The following is an 18,003-nucleotide window of genomic DNA, read 5'->3' as shown; positions in this document are numbered from 1 at the left end:
ATGAAGTGGTTCTTTACTGAAAAGAAAATCTGACCCTCAGCCAAGCAAGGTCCATGTTTGGATGCCTCAAATTATAATGTCTTAGCTTATATTCTCATGACAAGTAATTATTTCCAGAATGGTCAGATTAAAAGGGATGACCCAGCCATAGTCCATCCTGCACAGAACTCCTATTAGCACCATAACTATTTAAACTCATGCGGGGTCTAGTTAAGAAGTCTATATTGCCCTGTCATTCAGTGGAGTTCCATTATGGAGGCCCCCAGGTGTCTTTTCTTTTAGTAGATCTCACTGAGAGCCATCTCCGTCCTTTGGGCAGATTCTAGTACATCTCAGTTCAGGAGGGAAGGGAATAAAAGCTTTCCTTCTCAGGAGCCCTTGATCTTGTATAAACTGTCTCACATCATTTTTAGTAATCAGCCCTTCAAGCAAAAGTCAGTGGCATAGAGAGCTTCATTAATCCACAAAAGGGCTTCTCCTCCCTTTTTCCCAGGACAGCTTCAACAGGCCTGGGTTCAAATCTATGTCAATTAATTTGCTGTGTGACCTTGAGAAAGTCAATCTTACTGAATCTTAGTTTCCCCAGCTGTGAAATAGGAATACTTTATGTCACAGGGATGTTGTGAGGTTTACATATATTAATGAATGTGAAGCACTTAGCCCAGCAGTAGGCACCTAGTAAGCTGCTAGTATCTGTCAGTTCCTAGGTTATTTACCTGTCCATACTAAGAGGGGAACCATCGACATTGTGGAATTCCATATTGGTTCGGGTCCCTTTTACTGGGTCTACATGCCCCTTCCCAACTTCAGGATGCTGTTGCTTCTGGCAGATCCTGGCCTCTCCTTAGAAAATGCCTGAAGCTGATGTGAAGAGTTTACAGAGGACTAAAGTAGGACTGTGAAAGCCTAAGACAAGATCCTTCCTCCAGCGCTCCTCCCTGCTGAGGCTGGGACTTGGCCTTCTCTTTCCTGCCCTGCTGCACTCAGTCAGTCTATGGTTTTTCCTGGGAACACTTCTCTTTTCAACAAGGAAAATCTCATCTGAGGTGTGTTGGTGTCTTGACAATGTGAATAGCACTTTCTCTTGTGCACACACAAACTCACGTCTGCTTAATTGGATACTGGATATAGTAAAAATACCACTAAAGGCTATTCCTAAGGTTGAAGTAACAATAAAATCTTGTAAGTCGTCTCATGGGGAAAAATGAAGGTTTTGTCCATTTTTAGGTGACTCGTTTTAAATGTCCTCCAGCTGAAATGATTTCAGAAAATGACTATTAAGAAATGTGTCCCCTTTAGAGGGTCTCTTGCAGCTTTCAAGAGCTGAATGTTTGCAGCTTTGTAAAAATTAGTTGATTTTTAAAGTGTTATTAAAAAAATCTTAATCACTTTAATGTTATTTTTTAAATAGTGGTGTTGTAATTAGCTTGTGCCTCCCTCCTTACCCCAAAGGAAGGCTTTTGGTAAACCACTTTCATGTATGATTTGTGTACAAAATGAGGGAAATGTGTAGAGTAAGATATCTAAGAGGGAGGCAGAAATAACTAGTAAGTTTAGACCAGTTTGCATATTGCAACATTTATAAGAAAGACCGAGGTAGAAAAAAAAGGGGAGGAAGAAATTTGACGGAATTTTAGAAGCTTATCAGGGAATCGCTTTGAAAGAAGGAGAAGTGGAGGAAGGAACTTTTAAATTGTTATGAGGATTATGAATGGTTGCCCTTTCATCTTCTTTAAGTCTTACAAGATAGGAATTCCTTTTATTGACTTAACACTATTTCTTTGAAAATGACATCGCAATGAGCCTAGACATGGACCTTCAGTTCAACCCCTACCTTTCAGTATTTCCTAAATCAGAACCAAGTTCAATTCGAAAATGAGAGACCTCTGTTCTTTCTAAACCACTTATCCCTATGAGGGTGGAACTAGGGTACCTATTTTGAGATAAGTACTTAAATGCTTATTATAATAATTATTAATAGTTATAATCACAATCAAAATTTTCTGTCTAATTTCAGGTAGCATATTTTACCTGATGCTCATTACTACCCTGTGGATTAATGAAAAACAAACCAAAACAAAATGTTCTTCTCCACACATGAACAAATCACTGAGGCTCAGGGAGTTTATAATTTACCTAGAGTCACAATGATAGTTATTAGCAGAGTTCAGACCGGCCAGTCCAGTCAAAAAGCAGCTGAAGTCTTCTCCACTTTGCACTGAGGAAAAACAGGTAGCAAAATAAATACTGACAAGGGTACATGGAGAAGATTCCTTCCTAAATTGCCTCTTACAAGTTACTAAATCCTATTATTATCCAACTTTTCAAGTAACTTTATAACCAGAATAGAAATAATAGAAGAACACAGAACAGTGGACCTGAAGTTTACCTTCTATCATTCTGTAGGTGTTTATTCTATCAATTCTACTAATTTTATCTCAGGTTGGGGAGATTTACTATGTTAAGATATAGCTGCTCTGCTGTTCATAGCAATATGTGATATGTATAAAATTCCCAGCACAATAGCTAACAAACAGTAGGTACTCTGGTTATCTATTTTTGCACTAAAATTTAGAGGTTTAAAAAATCATTTTATGACAAAATGGGTGAAAGGTAATGGGGGTACGAGATTCTGGCTATGAAATTAAAAGTCATGGGGATGAAAGGAATAATGGGGCGCCTGGGTGGTTCAGTTGGTTAAGCATCCAGCTTCAGCTCAGGTCATGATCTCACGGTTCGTGGGTTCAAGCCCCGCATCGAGTTCTGTGCTGACAACTAGCTCAGAGCCTGGAGCCTGCTTTGAATTCTGTCTCCCTCTCTCTCTGACCTTTCCCTGCTCATGCTGTCTCTCTGTCTCTCAAAAATAAATAAAACACATAAAGAAAAGAAAAGAAAAGAAAAGAAAAGAAAAGAAAGGAATAGCACAGGACATATAGCCAACAGTATTGTAATAGTGCTGTATGGTGACAGACGGTAGCTACATTTGGGTTGAGCATGGCATAGAATTGTTGAATCACTATGTTCAACATATGAAACTAATGTGACATTGTATGTCAATTATATTTCAATTTAAAAAACAATTTTATTATATCTAATGATGTGATATCATAGGAATTAAGGTAAGATACAGATGAATCATTCTTATGACATCAGAAGAGGCCATTCAGTGGTACTCATGACAAAAGGGCATGACTGGAGCATTGAAGCTGGCTCCACTCACGTGTCTGCTGCCTTGGTGGGGATGGCTGAATGCTGGTCTCAAGTGGGACTTTGACTCCAGCTTCTACATGTAGCTTCTCTAAGTGATATTTTCAGGAAAGTCATCCTTCTTCCATGAAAATTCAGGGCTCGCAAGGAAAGTATTCCAGGAAACCAAGGCAGAAACTATAAGATGTCTAATATAACCTCAAAATCCAACATTATTTCTACCACATTTTTTGGTCAAGCACCCAAGTCCAACCCAGATTCAAAGAGAGGGAAATTTGTAGCCACCTTTTACTACCACAGTGGACCTCAGTAAATCTTAGCTTTCCTTTTCTAGTAGCAATTCCCACATTATCTTATCTCTCCATGCAATAGGAATGAATTTTTTTTAAAAAGAAAATATGATCCACAATGAAGAGTAGTATCAGTTAATAGGAGTAGACCTAGAATGGCAGAGATAATGGAATTAATAGGCAATGACTTTTAAATATTTTTATAAGTCTTCCAAATAAACTCAAGAAAATACATAAAGAAGATATAAAGAAGAACCAAGTGAGACTTTTATGGTTAAAAATATATACAATGAAAAATTAACTGGATGAATTTAATAGCATTAAACATTATAGAAGGGAAAAAAACTAAGAACTCAAAGAGTTAGCAATAGAAACTATTCAAAATTGAGTACAGAGAGAAAAAAATATATAAAAAAATTAAGAGCATAGCATGACCTTTATGGAAATATTAAGTCATTTAACATACATGTGATTGGAGTTCCAAAAGGAGATGAGAGAGAAAGGGAACAGAATAAAAGACATTTGAAGTAGTAATGACCCAGAATTTTCCAAATTTGATAAAAACTCTAAACCCACAATTTCAAAAAGCTCTAATGAACACCGAGAAGAACAAACATAAAGAAAATTATATCGGGGCACATTATAACCAAACTGCTGAAAAATCAGTGGTAGAGAATATTTTTAAATGAGAAACTACACAGTTTGTGATGCAACAGAATAACATCTTCAAGTACTGAAAGAAAACAGTCAACCTATAACTTTATGCCCAGTAAAAGTATCTTTCCATATTGAAGACAAAATAAAGACTTTTTTAGATAAACAAAAGTTAAGCAAAGTCATTGCCAGTAGATTTGCATTAAAAGCAACAATAACACACTAAAGGAAGTTCTTTAGGCAGAAAGACAATACCAAATGGAAATTTGGATCTATACAAACAAATGAAGAACAACAGAGATGGTGGGTAGGAAGAATGTGGTTTTAAATCAGTGTATAACAGTTGAAACACACACACAGAAAGGAGAATTAACTCACACAAAACTGCCAACACCTGGGATTCTGAGGCGGCTCAGTCAGTTACGTATCTCACTCTTGATTTCAGCTCAGGTCATGACATTATGGTTTGTGAGATAGAGCCCTGCATTGAGATCTGCTCTGACAGTGCAGAGTCTGCTTGGGAATCTCTCTCTTTCTCTACCCCTCCCCCCTCAAAATACACAAACTTAAAAAACAATGCTAACACCTGAAATGCAAATTAGGAATGGAAAATGTTGGGGCCCGCCAAGTTCAGTCTGCCTCAGGCAAGGATTATCACTCCGTTGAGTGAGCCAGTAAACAAGATTTGCATCTGGAGGCTGGAGATTGCCATTTCCTGGTCAAAATAACTTTGGCGACTGTCTTGCTGAGCTAGACGTGAGTGGCCAAGGCACGTTAGTTCTCCATCCCCCAAGATTGCTGAGGCAAAGTCGGGGCGCTTCTTTGATATGCATCCGACTCTGTAGCCTGCCTAGGTCAGCTTGCCTTGTTTTCTCCCCTGAAGACTATATAAAGAACAGTTCTTTGAATAAACTCTCTTTCGCCTGATCGGAGAACCCTGAGTTCTGTCTTTACTCTTTGCGTCTCCCTCTCCTGCCCCCTTTTTCTCTCCCTCCCTCAGGAGAAGGACCCGCGACGATTCTCCGCCCTGCCAGTTGGGGCGGACGAAACAGGTACCGCCAATCGCTGGGGACCAGCGGCCCGGCCTTCGGGTTACGACAATTGGCGCCTCAACGCGGGGCTCAGTAAAGTAAAGCGACCCTGACCACGGGTTACGACAATTGGAAAATATTTTCATTTTTCAGATAAAATTATTTTTCTTTTCCATAATAGGAACATAATATACATATAACACATGTATACATACATACACACAAACCGCCCTCCTCCAAATAGATTTGACCTTTGTATTCAACATTCTGAATAGAATGTAGAGATGACAAGTACATGCATACTATCTCTTGACTCTCCAGCTCCTTGTCCTAATTTGAATCTTGGAACTGATTTGGAAGTTTCCTAAGCCAATAAATTCTTTTCTCCCTGGATAAAATTTGCAGACAATACTTTGAAATTTTAATGAGAGACTGTGAATTTATTTCCAATTAGCCTGTGAGAGACAGGAAAAAAAATATCACCCTCTGCCAATGCCTACATTGCCATTTGTAAGAAAACAAAAACAAAAACAAAACTACTTTTAGAACACTGGACAGATGACAAGTGTTCTCCAAGCTGCTTTATCTAGATACATACTGAATGCCAGCTATGTTTATGGCATCATTTTATGTGACTTCAAACATTATAAGTTCTGACATTCATTCAGTATTTTTCAATATATAAGTCACTTCGGTATCTACCTCACCTTGCTATTGCCCTTTTTTGGTTGAAGTTCATAAAGTCCTGACTCCCAATCTACCACCCTGCTCCCTCCACTGACACTTCACTACAGAATCTGTTACCAACTGCAGCCTTCAGCTTAAATCAGTTCCTTGGAGAGGACTTCTCATACTCTCCCATAGATCTGTACTCTCCCTTCATAGCACAATAATAATATAGTTATTTAAGTGACTCTTTAAAGATGTCTTGTTCTCCCATTGGTCTTGGCTTCATGAAGGCAAGACCTTCATCTGACCTTGCTTACCAAAGGGTTCCCCACACCATGTGTGTTGGTTGGAACGTGGTAGGCACTCAACTTATATGTAGTACTTTTAAATATATGTTGATTCCTGAAGTGCCTCTGAGTCACAGCTTCATAGCAAAGGAAGGAACCTTCAGATTACTGTACCTAATATATACTTTACAATGAAAAGCTTGTAGGAAACTGGATTGCTCTTACTTTATCATATGAACTTCAGTCACTCAGCCTTTCTTCAGATTATTCATGCATAAAAATAACAAGATTTGGACAAATACATAGGTTTCATTTTTTATTTTTTTAATGTTTATTTATTTTTGAGAGACAGAGAGACAGAGCATGAGCAGGGGAAGGACAGAGAGAGGAGGAGACACAGACTCTGAAGCAGGCTCCAGGCTCTTAGTTGTCAGCACAGAGCCCAATGCGGGGCTCAAACTCATGAACTGCGAGATCATGACCTCAGCCGAAGTTGGTCACTTAACCGACTGAGCCACCCAGGCGCCCCAAAAACATAGGTTTCAAATAGTGCTCCTCAAAACCTAAAGGGTTCCTCAACTGTTGAAAAAGACTATTAAAGGAAACTATTTCCATTTTTCTTTTTTTTTTTAAGCTTATTAATTTATTTTGAGAGAGAGAGAGAGGGAGCACGTCCACAAGCAGAGGAGGAGCAGAGAGAGAGGAAGAGAAAGAATGCCAAGCAGGCTCAGTGATGTGAGGCTCAAGCTCACAAACCATGAGATCATGACCCGAGCCGAAACCAAGAGTTGATGCTCAACTGATTGAGTCACCCAGGTACCCTTAGATTTTTTTTTTCATTTAAAAGGAACACAATACAAAAAACAGTCCAAGGATAGGACTATAATGAAATATTCCCAATAATACTGAAGCTGCACTGTAATGCCCACTAGAAAACTGGAAACAAAGTAAATTTCTTAAATAACACATAATGGATCATAATAGAAACATAAAATCGCATAAGGGAAATAGAATGACCCTCTGCAATCTGGTTAAAGAAAACATCCATCAGGCAGAGGACTGATCAGCTGAAGGCAGAGAAAAAGCAAAGTCAGAGATGAGAATTGTGGAAATTTGCATCTAGTCAATGTCCAGGACAAATAAAACTTCAATCAGTGGATGCTTAAACTAGTGGATATCATACCCTACAGGCAGAGTCATTCCTTGTAAAATGGTATTGATAGGCTCTCTTAGCCTGAAAACACTTAAAAACCATTTCATCTCCTTGTTTTGAGTGATTTCATGCCCTTAAGGCAATCTTCCGAATCTGTCTTGGTTTCCTACAGTAGTCTGCACACAAGAAAAAATAGACATGTCATCATGAATATTCTGGCCCATATGACAGTTGTATTTCTCATCATCGATGAATAAATTGGCCGGCAGATTTGTATGTTTTTGTTTCTTTAACAAAAACACCTATTAGGTGTTCATAATATGCCTATGCTGTTCTAAGGGCTTCCAATAATAATTTATTAAATCTTCATAGCAATCCCATGTTCTACACTTTCCTGAATAGCAGTAGAATATACTAAAGAATCTGTTGTCTTTTTTTCCCTGTGAGTGAAACCTGGCTCTCATACTTACAGCTGTGTAGCTTTTACCAAATTATTTAACCTTTCTGTATCTCAGATTGTCATCTGTAAACTGGGGATAACAGTATACCCTAACTCACAGGGCTGTTAGGAAGATGTAATAATAGATGTAATACACTTTTATAGTGTTTGGCATAGTGAGTGCTGTGTGTTGGTTACTATTTCAATTTAGAAACTTGTCTTATTAGTCTGGGCTCTTCAGAGAAACAGAATTAAGAGGAGGTATATACATATGTAATGAAACCAGAGGCAGAAAGACACAGAGAGATTGATTTTACTATAAGGAATTAGCTCAAGTGATAACGGAGGCTGACAAGTCTAAGATCTATAGTCAGAAAGCTAGAAACACGGGACAGCGGATAGTATGGTTCCGGTATGAGTCCAAAAGCCTGAGAATCAGGAGGCCCACTCGATAAGTTTCAATTTGGCCCAAGTGCAAAGGGAGGAGAAGACTAGTGACCAAGGTTGAAGATAGGCAGAGAGAAAGAATTCTTTCCTATGCAGTCTTTTATTGTATTCAGGCCTTCAATGAATTAGATGAGGTCCATCCACCTTTGGGAGGGCAATCCATTTTACTCAGTCTATGATTTAAATGTTAATCTCATCCAGAAACATCCACAATAATACTTAACCAAATATCTGGGCACTCCATGCCCCAGTCAAGTTGATACATAAAACTAACCTTCACACTTGGGCATTCAAATATACTTTCTTTTTTTATTTGACTGTGCCTTTCTCCAAATCCATTAGCAATAAAAACACCAATCAAGAATGTTATATGTACACATTTACCAGTATGGCTAAAATTTAAAGACTGATGATACCAGGTGCTGGTGGAAATGTGGAGTTAACTGGGACTCCCACCCATTACTGCTAAGAGTGAACATGGCACAATCCCTTTGGAAACCAGCAGTTTCTGTTCTAGTTAAGTACTCATTTCTCTATGATCCATATACCCCATTCCTAGGTATTTACCTCAGAGCAATGACTGTATATGCCCCTAAAAAGATTTGCATGTGGATGTTCAGAGAAGCTTTCATCTTAATGACCCCAAACTGGAAAAATATCAACTGGAGAATGAATAAACAATGTGTACATATTTATAATTAGCAATAAAAGGAACTATTGACACATGCAACAATGTGAAGGAGTCTCAAAAATGTTATATTAAACAAAAGAAGCCAGACAAATAGGTGGCTTCAGATTCATGTGAAGTTAAAAAGGAAGCAATCTGTGGTGGCAGAATGAGGGTTATCTTCTGAGAGGGGCTGGTTGGTGATTGGAAAGGGGCACAAGGGAACTTTCTGGGATGATGGAGAGAGTCTATTATTTTTTAAGTTTGTTGGCAAAGCAGTTACACTTTACCTTTAAAATTTTTTTTATTTAAATTCCAGTTAGTTAATATATACTGTAATGTTAGTTTCAGATACACAATATAGTGATTCCACACTTCCATACAACACTCGGTGCTCATCACAAGTGCACTGCCTAATCCCCATCACCTATGTCATCCATCCACCCACCCACCTCCCCTCTGGTAAGAATCTGTTTGTTCTCTGTATGTAAGAGTGTGTCTCTTGCTAAGAAGTTACTGCCTTTGTTCTCTTCTAGGATATTTTTGGTTTCAGGTATCACATTTAGATCTTTAATCTATTTTGTATTTATTTTTGTATATGATATAAGAAGGTGGTCTAGCTTCATTCTTTTGCATGTTTCTGTCCAGTTTTCCCAACACTATTTGTTGAAGAAACATTGGTTTTCCACTGGATACTCTTTCCTGCTTTGTTAAAGTTTAATTGACCATACAGTTATGGTCCATTTCTGTGTTTTCTATTCTATTTCATAGATCTAGGTGTCTTTTTTTGTGTCAGTGGCATACTGTTTTGATTACGACAGCTTTGTACTATTAACTTCAAGACCAGGATTGTGATGCCTCCAGCTTTGCTTTTCTTTTTCAAGGTTGCTTTTGGCCTCGGGGTCTTTTGTGGTTTCATACAAATTTTAGGATTATTTGTTCTAGCTCTGTGAAAAATGCTCTTGGTATTTTGATAGTGATTGCGTCAAACGTGCATGTTGCTTTGGGTTGTACAGACATTTTAACAATATTGACTCTTCCAATCCATGAGCATGGAATGTCTTTCCATTTCATTGTGTCATCTTCAATTTCTTTCACCACGGTTTTATAGTTTTCAGACATTTAGGTCTTTCACATTTTTGGTTAGGTTTATTCCTAGATATCTTACTATTTTTGGTGCAGTTGTAAATGGAATTGATTTCTTCATTTCTCTTTCTCTTGCTTCTCATATTGATGTATAGAAATGCAGCCAATTCTGTACATTGATTTTGTACCCTAAGACTTTACTGAATTCATTTATCAGTTGTAGTAGTTTTTTGTGGAGTCTTCCCAGTTTTCTATATAGAGTGTTGTGTTGTCTGCAAAGAGTGAAAATTTGACTTCTTCTTTGCCGATTTGTATGTGTTTTATTGCCTTTTGTTATCTGATTGCTGTGGCTAAAACTTAGAGTACTATGCTAAATAAAAGTGATGAAAGTGGACATCTTTGTCTTGTTCCTAACTGTAAAGGAAAAGTTCTCAGTTTTTCTCCATTGAGGAATGCATTATTTGTGGATTTTTCATATATGGCCTTTATTATATTGCGGTACGTTCTCTTTAAACCTACTTTGTTGAGGGTTTTATCATGAATAGATTTTGTACTTTGTCAAATGCTTTATCTGCATCTCTTGAAAGGATCAGGTGATTCTTATTCTTTCTTATATTAATGTGATGAATCATGTTGATTGATTTGTGAATATTAAGCCATTCTTGCATCCCAGGAATAAATCTCACTTAGTCATGGTGAATGATTTTTTTAACATATTGTTGGATTTGGTTTGCTAACGATTTGTTGAGAATTTCGCATCTCTGTTCAGGGATATTGGCCTTGCAGTTCTCTTTTTTATGGTGTCTTTACCTAGTTTTGGTATCAGGGTGGTGATGGCCTCATAGAATTCTTTTGGGAGTTTTCCTTCCTTTTCTATTTTTTTGGAATAGTTTGAAAATAATCGGTATTAACTCTTTAAATGTTTGGTAGAACTCACCTGTGAAGCCATCTGGTGCTGGACTTGTGGTTGTTGGGAGTTTTTTGATTACTGATTCAATTTCTTTCTGGTTATCAGTCTGTTAAAGTTTTCTGTTTCTTTCTGTTTCAGTTATGGTGATGTATGTGTTTCTAGGAGTTTTCTTCTAGGCTGTCCACCTTGCTGGCATCTAGGTTTTCATAATATTCTTTTATAATTGTATATCGGTGGTATTATTTCTTTTCCCTCATTTGTGATTTTGAGACCTTCCTTTTTTTCTTTTCAATAAGTATAGCTAGAGGTTTATCAATTGTATTAGTTATTTTAAAGAACCAGCTCCTGGTTTCATTGATCTGTTCTATTATAATATTGTCCATTTTATAATCCACAATTTCACAGTATTTAACTATCTGGCTTATTTGTAACAATTTCTTCTTTTTCTATGTGCTTTCTATGGTCACATTGACTAGCTCAGCGTTATACACTTGATACATCTCAGTGAGATATCAGGTAATTGATGATATAGGTATTTAATACAAAAGGAGGCCTTTGAAATCCAAATGCTTATATTCAGCAAACAAGCTTGATGCAAAATCAGAAAATATTCTCAGCCTGATTGCCAAGAGATTAAGTGAGAAGTTGGTGTTTCTGGCGCACACAAGCGTAGCCACAGCGAGGAAAATCAACCATGCTTCTCAGCCCAGTAAAATTCAGTTATGCTCATCCATTCATAATTTACATTTTTAATAAGTAAGGGCATGTTTCCCATGCAGCATCAGTTAACTAAACGTCACATCCACATGTACACACATACATAAAACTGTGTATTTGTGAATACAGAGAACTTGCGCAAAACAAAATGTTGGGATGTTGATTAGATTTGCATGTTGCTAAAGTTTCAGTGAAATGAGCCTACCATCATGCGAAAAAATTTTAATAGCACAAATTGTTGCTGTTGGAACATAGAGAACTGTCTGTTCCCTTTACTAGCATTAACCAGGTTTCCCTCCCCCATTGCTCCTGTAAGAACAAAAAAGACAGTCCTTAAAACTGCATCCTATTCTGCAAATCTTCAAGTCCATTACTGGCACTTCACATGCATTTCTATTTCTGCATTATATCTTCTAAATGCAGACATTTGACAAGGCCGAAAGGAAACATTTGATTCCAAGTCATAACTTCCTGGATCATTCTTGGTTAAATAACTCATAGAAAATTAAATTACATCATGAGCTTAACTATTTATTCTCTTATTTATTATAAAATAAAATTTTGAATATAAATTTTTATTATTAAATAGTCTTTCCATATCCTAAAGCCAACTTGTTTACTACCCCACTTAGGCTATAAAACGATAAACTTCTTTCCCCAATGAGTTGTATGTGATGCCTTAGTCATTAATAGTAAATACTGGCACTATTTTTATGCGGCACATTTTCTGAGTTTTTTTTATTATAGAGAGAATAATCACTGCCTTCTCATTGTAAACCATCAAAGGCAAATAAAAAACTATGTCTCTTTAGTACATGGTACTTAGTATATTTTCAACTGAAATAAATACGATTTTGATGGAAATTCTTTGGACAGTAGAACACCTTGAAGCTTTTCTAATGTTTTTGTCAACAGAATATATACTTAGGTATGTCTTTTTCCTCTTCCACAAATATTCAAAATTTATTTTGAAGGTAAATTAAAATATTCTAGTCAAATAATCATAACCATTTGCTTTTCCCCCCTACAGTCTGTTTTTAAAGCAGTAGTTACAATGTTACAAAATTCTTTGACTCAGTGTTTTGCTTTTGAAAATGTAGACAATGGAAAGAACCTGCAGCTGCTTGTCTGTGTGAAGGCACAGAGAAACAGGTTGATATAACCCCTTATCAGTTAGCGCTAGCTACAAAATTACTGCCTAACAGAACAACAATGAAACCTCTGTAAGTTTTAAGGCTCATGCATCTGGGATCTCCTAGGGATCTACAAGGTATCCACATATCACAATAATTTATTCTCCAGGATCCTCAGCTTATAGTAAGACTACTGTGGGAAAATGGAACAAAGGCTCTGTTAAAAAAAAACAAAAACAAAAACAAAAACATGCTCTCTTTGTTATTTAATTCGCTAGATGCCACATTCAGGGCCAATTATTTTTGCTCTTTATTTCACAAGAAATAGGTACTTTGGAAGAAAACTCTTCCTACATGTTTTCATAATGTTAATCAGGCTAATAACATTTTAAAAATTAGAGAAGTGGGGCGTGTGGGTGCCTCAGCTGGTTGAATGTCCAACTCTTGATTTCAGCTCAGGTCATGATCTCACAAGTTCATGAGTTCCAGCCAAGTTGGGCTCTGCACTGTGACCCTCCCTGTGACCCTCCCCCTCATTACTGTCCAGGTTAAAATGTACGAACTGCAATTTGGCAATTTCAGTGATCAGTTCCTATTCTACTAATTCATTTCATTTAACATTATTGAAATCAGTCTTCTGTCTCAGGCTACATTATAACCATCATGATAATAACTAAGTTCATCTACTAATAATTGATCATTAATTTTCACCTAGGGCTAGAGTTCTTGGCATTCTCCCATTCACTTTTATTCAGGATTTATTGTGCATATTGTATCTCAGAATCATCGTATCATGGTTCTGAAATCCATAATCCTTATTAGCCCATTTGTATTGGTGAGCTTTCTTTGGTGAAAAACCTGGCTGAGAAGAATGAGTAAAATGTCAGCATTTCAAACATTTTTGTCTTTTAAAACATGTTATGCTATGTAGAGGAAAATAAACATCTTTTCCTGCCCTTCTAACTTCTCAGCTAGGACTCTATTACCAAAGACACATTAACAAGAGAAACGCATACTTATTTAAGTTTTACATGACATGGGAGCCTTTATGAAGAAATGAAGACTTGAAGAAATGACATTTTTATGCTAGGTTGAATAAAGCATGGAAGGTAATGGTACATGTCATTGGACAACGGGGTGTGAGCTAAGGATAGTAAACTGGGGGAAACCTAGTGAAGCCTAGCTGTTCAGATTCCCCTTGGCATCCCTCTGTCTTTAAAAATAACGTTGTTCTTTTCCTCTGGGTGTAGAGAGGATGCCTCTCATGAGAGTCTTTTATGATTCAGGGGAGAAGGGAGATCAGGGAGTTCTTCCTGAACCTACTGTTTCTCAAATCCCTCCAACTTAAAATATTCAGTATGCCAAGGTATTATATTTGGGGGTATCATGTTTTAAACCCCATTATTCTCTCATCTGAAATTTTCCCCAATAAGTTTGACAATCCAGAATCCTTGCCGGTAGATCATCCCCTGTTCCGTGAACCAGTTTCTCAGTCCTAGGAATAGGTCAATCCTAAAGAGTTGTTTCATTTCAGAAGGTGGTGATATGGGTGGGAGCAAGGGCACCCACTTAAGTTAGGCTTCTAATGGTGTTAGTAATCAGGCATTTAATGAAGGACATTTCTATGGAAATAAAAGAAAAACAAAGATTAATGGTTCCAACAAACTATAAATTTAGTTTTTGAACCCAGAGGGCAGTCACAATTTCTAGATGTTGGGCTCAAAGCACCTGTAGGAAGGGTAGAAAAGGCAGGGAGTCACAATTTGGGGGGGGGGGGTTGCAGTGTGAGTATCTCTGGTGATGGCATTGGAGGTTCCAGGGAAATTTTTGAGTGACTCCCAAGCCATAAGTACAAAGAGTACCCGGACATGCCCTGTTACGGTGATTCCCTCAAAGTGTCTATTATCATCCAGCTTTGACTTACAGGGCTTTGGCAAATGAGTAGTTTTTGGTTTTGGTGATGTCAAGTCGGGAAGGTGGGAGAAAAATCGGATACATTAACAACTGACAAAATTTACCAAATGACAGGATCTAATTTACAAGGAGATGGAAAATAATTCAAAGACTATGAACATTCACCAGGGTGGGTAATACTTTTTACTGCAACATAATTTTTCTCTACAGGCACTTCCATTTCTACCAAGGATAATCAAAGACTATTTTTATTTGGAAAAATAACTCTAGTCTTATTGAACTTGGCCCAATTATTTATACAAGTACAAGAAGAAAACTGATTGATTATATAGGCTTTTTTAAAGTCTGCTTTGCAGGAATCCTCTGGAAAAGCTCAAAGTTAGTTCAAGTCAGAAAGACTTTATTTAGAGTTTGATTTGGGGGAACTTGTCAAGAATATCCTCTACTCTTTTTTAATTTTTTAAATGTTTTATTTATTTGTGAGAGAAAAAGAAACAGCGTGAGCAGGGGAGAGTCAGAGAGAGAGAGAGAGAGAGACACTGAATCTGAAAACAAGCTCCAGGCTCTGAGCTAGCTGTCAGCACAGAGCCTGACACGGGGCTCGAACCCACAAACCGCAAGATCATGACCTGAGCCGAAGCCGATGCTTAACCGACTGAGCCACCCAGGTGCCCCGCCCTCTACTCTTTTAATATTATGAAGGCTAGGTTTTCATAAGTTATCAAAAGATCTTATGAAGACAACATGAAGCACGGGAAATTACTGTGATAAAACACAAAATCTTTGTTTCCTAGGCAAATTTCTTAAAAGGCAACTGAAGATCTGCATAGCCTGGCAGACAAAAAGCCAAGCAAGGCTCTCAAAACACAAAACAAAACAAAACACCTAAACAGGAAAACAATAGCTGACCCTGGGAGGGAAAGGATCAATAAACAATGGGTACTTAAAACAAACTCAAAAGGGTCACTATCCAAAGATTTGACAAGTACAAATATTTTTGTTGCTAACCTGAATTTGGAAAGGAAAGGGCAAGGAGAAATGTTTACCTTCCTCTTCCAACTAAGACAAAGATCCAGAAAACTGACATGTTCAGAATTCTTACATTCTGCCGGCTTTCTGCCAGGTGTCCCCGACCTCAGCTGCAGTCTCCAAGGTGATGGAGTACCCAGCCTTTTACTGCAATCCTCATCACCAGAAACTGTAGAGGAGGAAAGGAGTATGTTTTTCCTTCTATCCTTCTAGTTCCTCAGCTGGGGCTTTGTAATAGAAGATGGATTAATAAGAGAGGAACATAAAAATTTATTTAATAAAACAATTTTATGTGTCATGGAATCCTTCATAAAGAAATGAAGACCCAAAGAGGTGATCAAACCCGAGTGTTTTTGTGCTATTTTGATGAAGAGTGGAAAGTCATGGGAAAATGTGGTAGAATGAAAGGGTAGTAAACTGAAGGAAGCTTATTCATTGTTCATTCAGAGTCTCTTGGTGTTTTCAGAGATAAGGATATAGTCAGGTCACCGTTCACATGAGGGGCTTATGATCTGCTTCAGAGCAGAAGGGGGATCAGAGACAGAGTCCTTAATGCACCTGCTGTTTCTCAGATTCCTCCAGCTTAAAATGTTCAACATGCTAAATTGCCATGTTTGGGGATAGTGGGTCCTGAACTCCATAAACTGCAACGAAATCAGTAGTAGGAAAAAGATCTTTGTTCCAACTTAAAGTTTGTATGTGTTTGTGTGTGTGACGGGGGAAGACAGAACTCAAGATCCATGAATTATATATTTCAGAAATTCATACATTGTGAAAGGATATAAATATTATTTGAATCTTTTACCCAAAGGCTATTAAATTACATTTAGATAATATTTCTGTTCCAAGTCAAACTTTTTACATAACCATTGTAAACTTACTCTAATTTTCTTCTTAATTAAATAGGTGATTTACTTTTGAACACCCAAATGTTTAGCCAGTGAAGTTACAAATCGAGTCCACATTATCTATAAGCAGTGTGTAGAACTTTACAATAAGTATCCCTCAAGATCCATGCCTGAGAGCGTGCTCTCTATGCAGGAATATCTTTGAGCTTGAGAAACTCAATCTCCATTCGTGATACCCAACAGGTGTGTATCTGATCCTTGTTTTCCTTTGGTATGGCCCACTTTTATTGGGAGATTTTAATTGAGTAAGTTATTATGCTCTTATTTTTAACTTCAGAATCTTGGATCTGGACCAATAGGTTTTAATCAATCCAATTAAGGGAATGTAAGTGAGAGACCTATGAGAAAGGATGGGTAATTTATGAGACCTAAATTTTTGAAACCCTATTAAGGCAACATTGGGCTTCATGCTGAAATATTATGTATTGTAAAGAGCTGACAACCTACCCTTTTGTCACTCACATCACCTCCTCTCCTCCAAGTTAATACAAGTTAATAGATCCTTTTATAAACTAATTTGGTCCCACTGATGCATTGATTGAACAAATTGCAGATATTATGTCTTGACAGACAAACAAGATGTACTATGTAAAAGGAATTGCTGTAAAGAGGCCATTAGTAATGTGATGGTGAAGTGTTGGGGGAAGGGAAGCATTCTACAGTCCTGTGTTTAGGTCTTGGTCTTTTAGTGAGACCGTGTCTCACCATGAACCTCACACTGTTTTGCATTTCCCCCCCCCTCCCTTTAAATAGAATAGGATGCCTAGAGTGATCTAGAGTTGGGTATTTCCCTTCCTCTAGTCAGTTAGGACTTGGCTAATAGTTTTCCCTGAAGGCAGGCCTTGTTAAGAAAAACAAAGTGCTCTGCTATATTTCCAAGTGGTTCATTTCCCCTCTCTTTGCCAGAAGCACAGAGAGCTATTTTTTCTACTGTTGACTATTAGAACCTTGTTAGGTCTAGAGGTAGATCTCACAAAATTGTGGCGGTCCCCCTGGAACTGGGTCCCCCTGAAGATCTGTCAGCATTGTGTCTCCAGGATTCATCAGTCCCAATTCAGGTTTCCTATCCTGACACTGCTTCCCTCTGAGGTTTCCACACATCAGTCTCCACTCTGTGAGTCTGAGACTCCCTTTATTTGCCTCGCTCTCCAACCTTGCCGACAGTGGTTTGCCCCATGTCTTCCCTTCTCCAGGCTCCTGACCTGCTGCACCAGAAACCAGAAGTTTCAAACGCATGTAAATCACTGCAAAAATTAGTAGTTCAAAGAATGCAGAGATCAAGGAAATAGATTGCTGAGAAAAAAACTGCTGCAGCCTAGGAGGGAAACACACAATTTTAGTCTAATTTCTGTAAGTAAGGAAATAAATGGATGATGTGTGATTATGAATATTTATATGACAAAAACAGACCCATGGAGAAGACAGTAAGTGTAATGAGGTGTTGTCTTTTTGTAAAATGAGT

General features: G+C 37.7%; 1 protein-coding gene across 2 annotated transcripts in view; it reads left to right on the top strand.

Moving 5' to 3' along the window:
- Positions 1-18,003, top strand: part of TSHR (thyroid stimulating hormone receptor) — a 151,102-nt gene that overhangs the window by 66,280 nt on the left and 66,819 nt on the right. The gene's annotated exons all lie outside the window — the stretch shown is intronic.

This window comes from Suricata suricatta, chromosome 9 (genome assembly GCF_006229205.1).
Source record: "Suricata suricatta isolate VVHF042 chromosome 9, meerkat_22Aug2017_6uvM2_HiC, whole genome shotgun sequence".
NCBI lineage: Eukaryota > Metazoa > Chordata > Mammalia > Carnivora > Herpestidae > Suricata > Suricata suricatta.
This window is presented reverse-complemented; position numbering and strand designations above follow the sequence as displayed.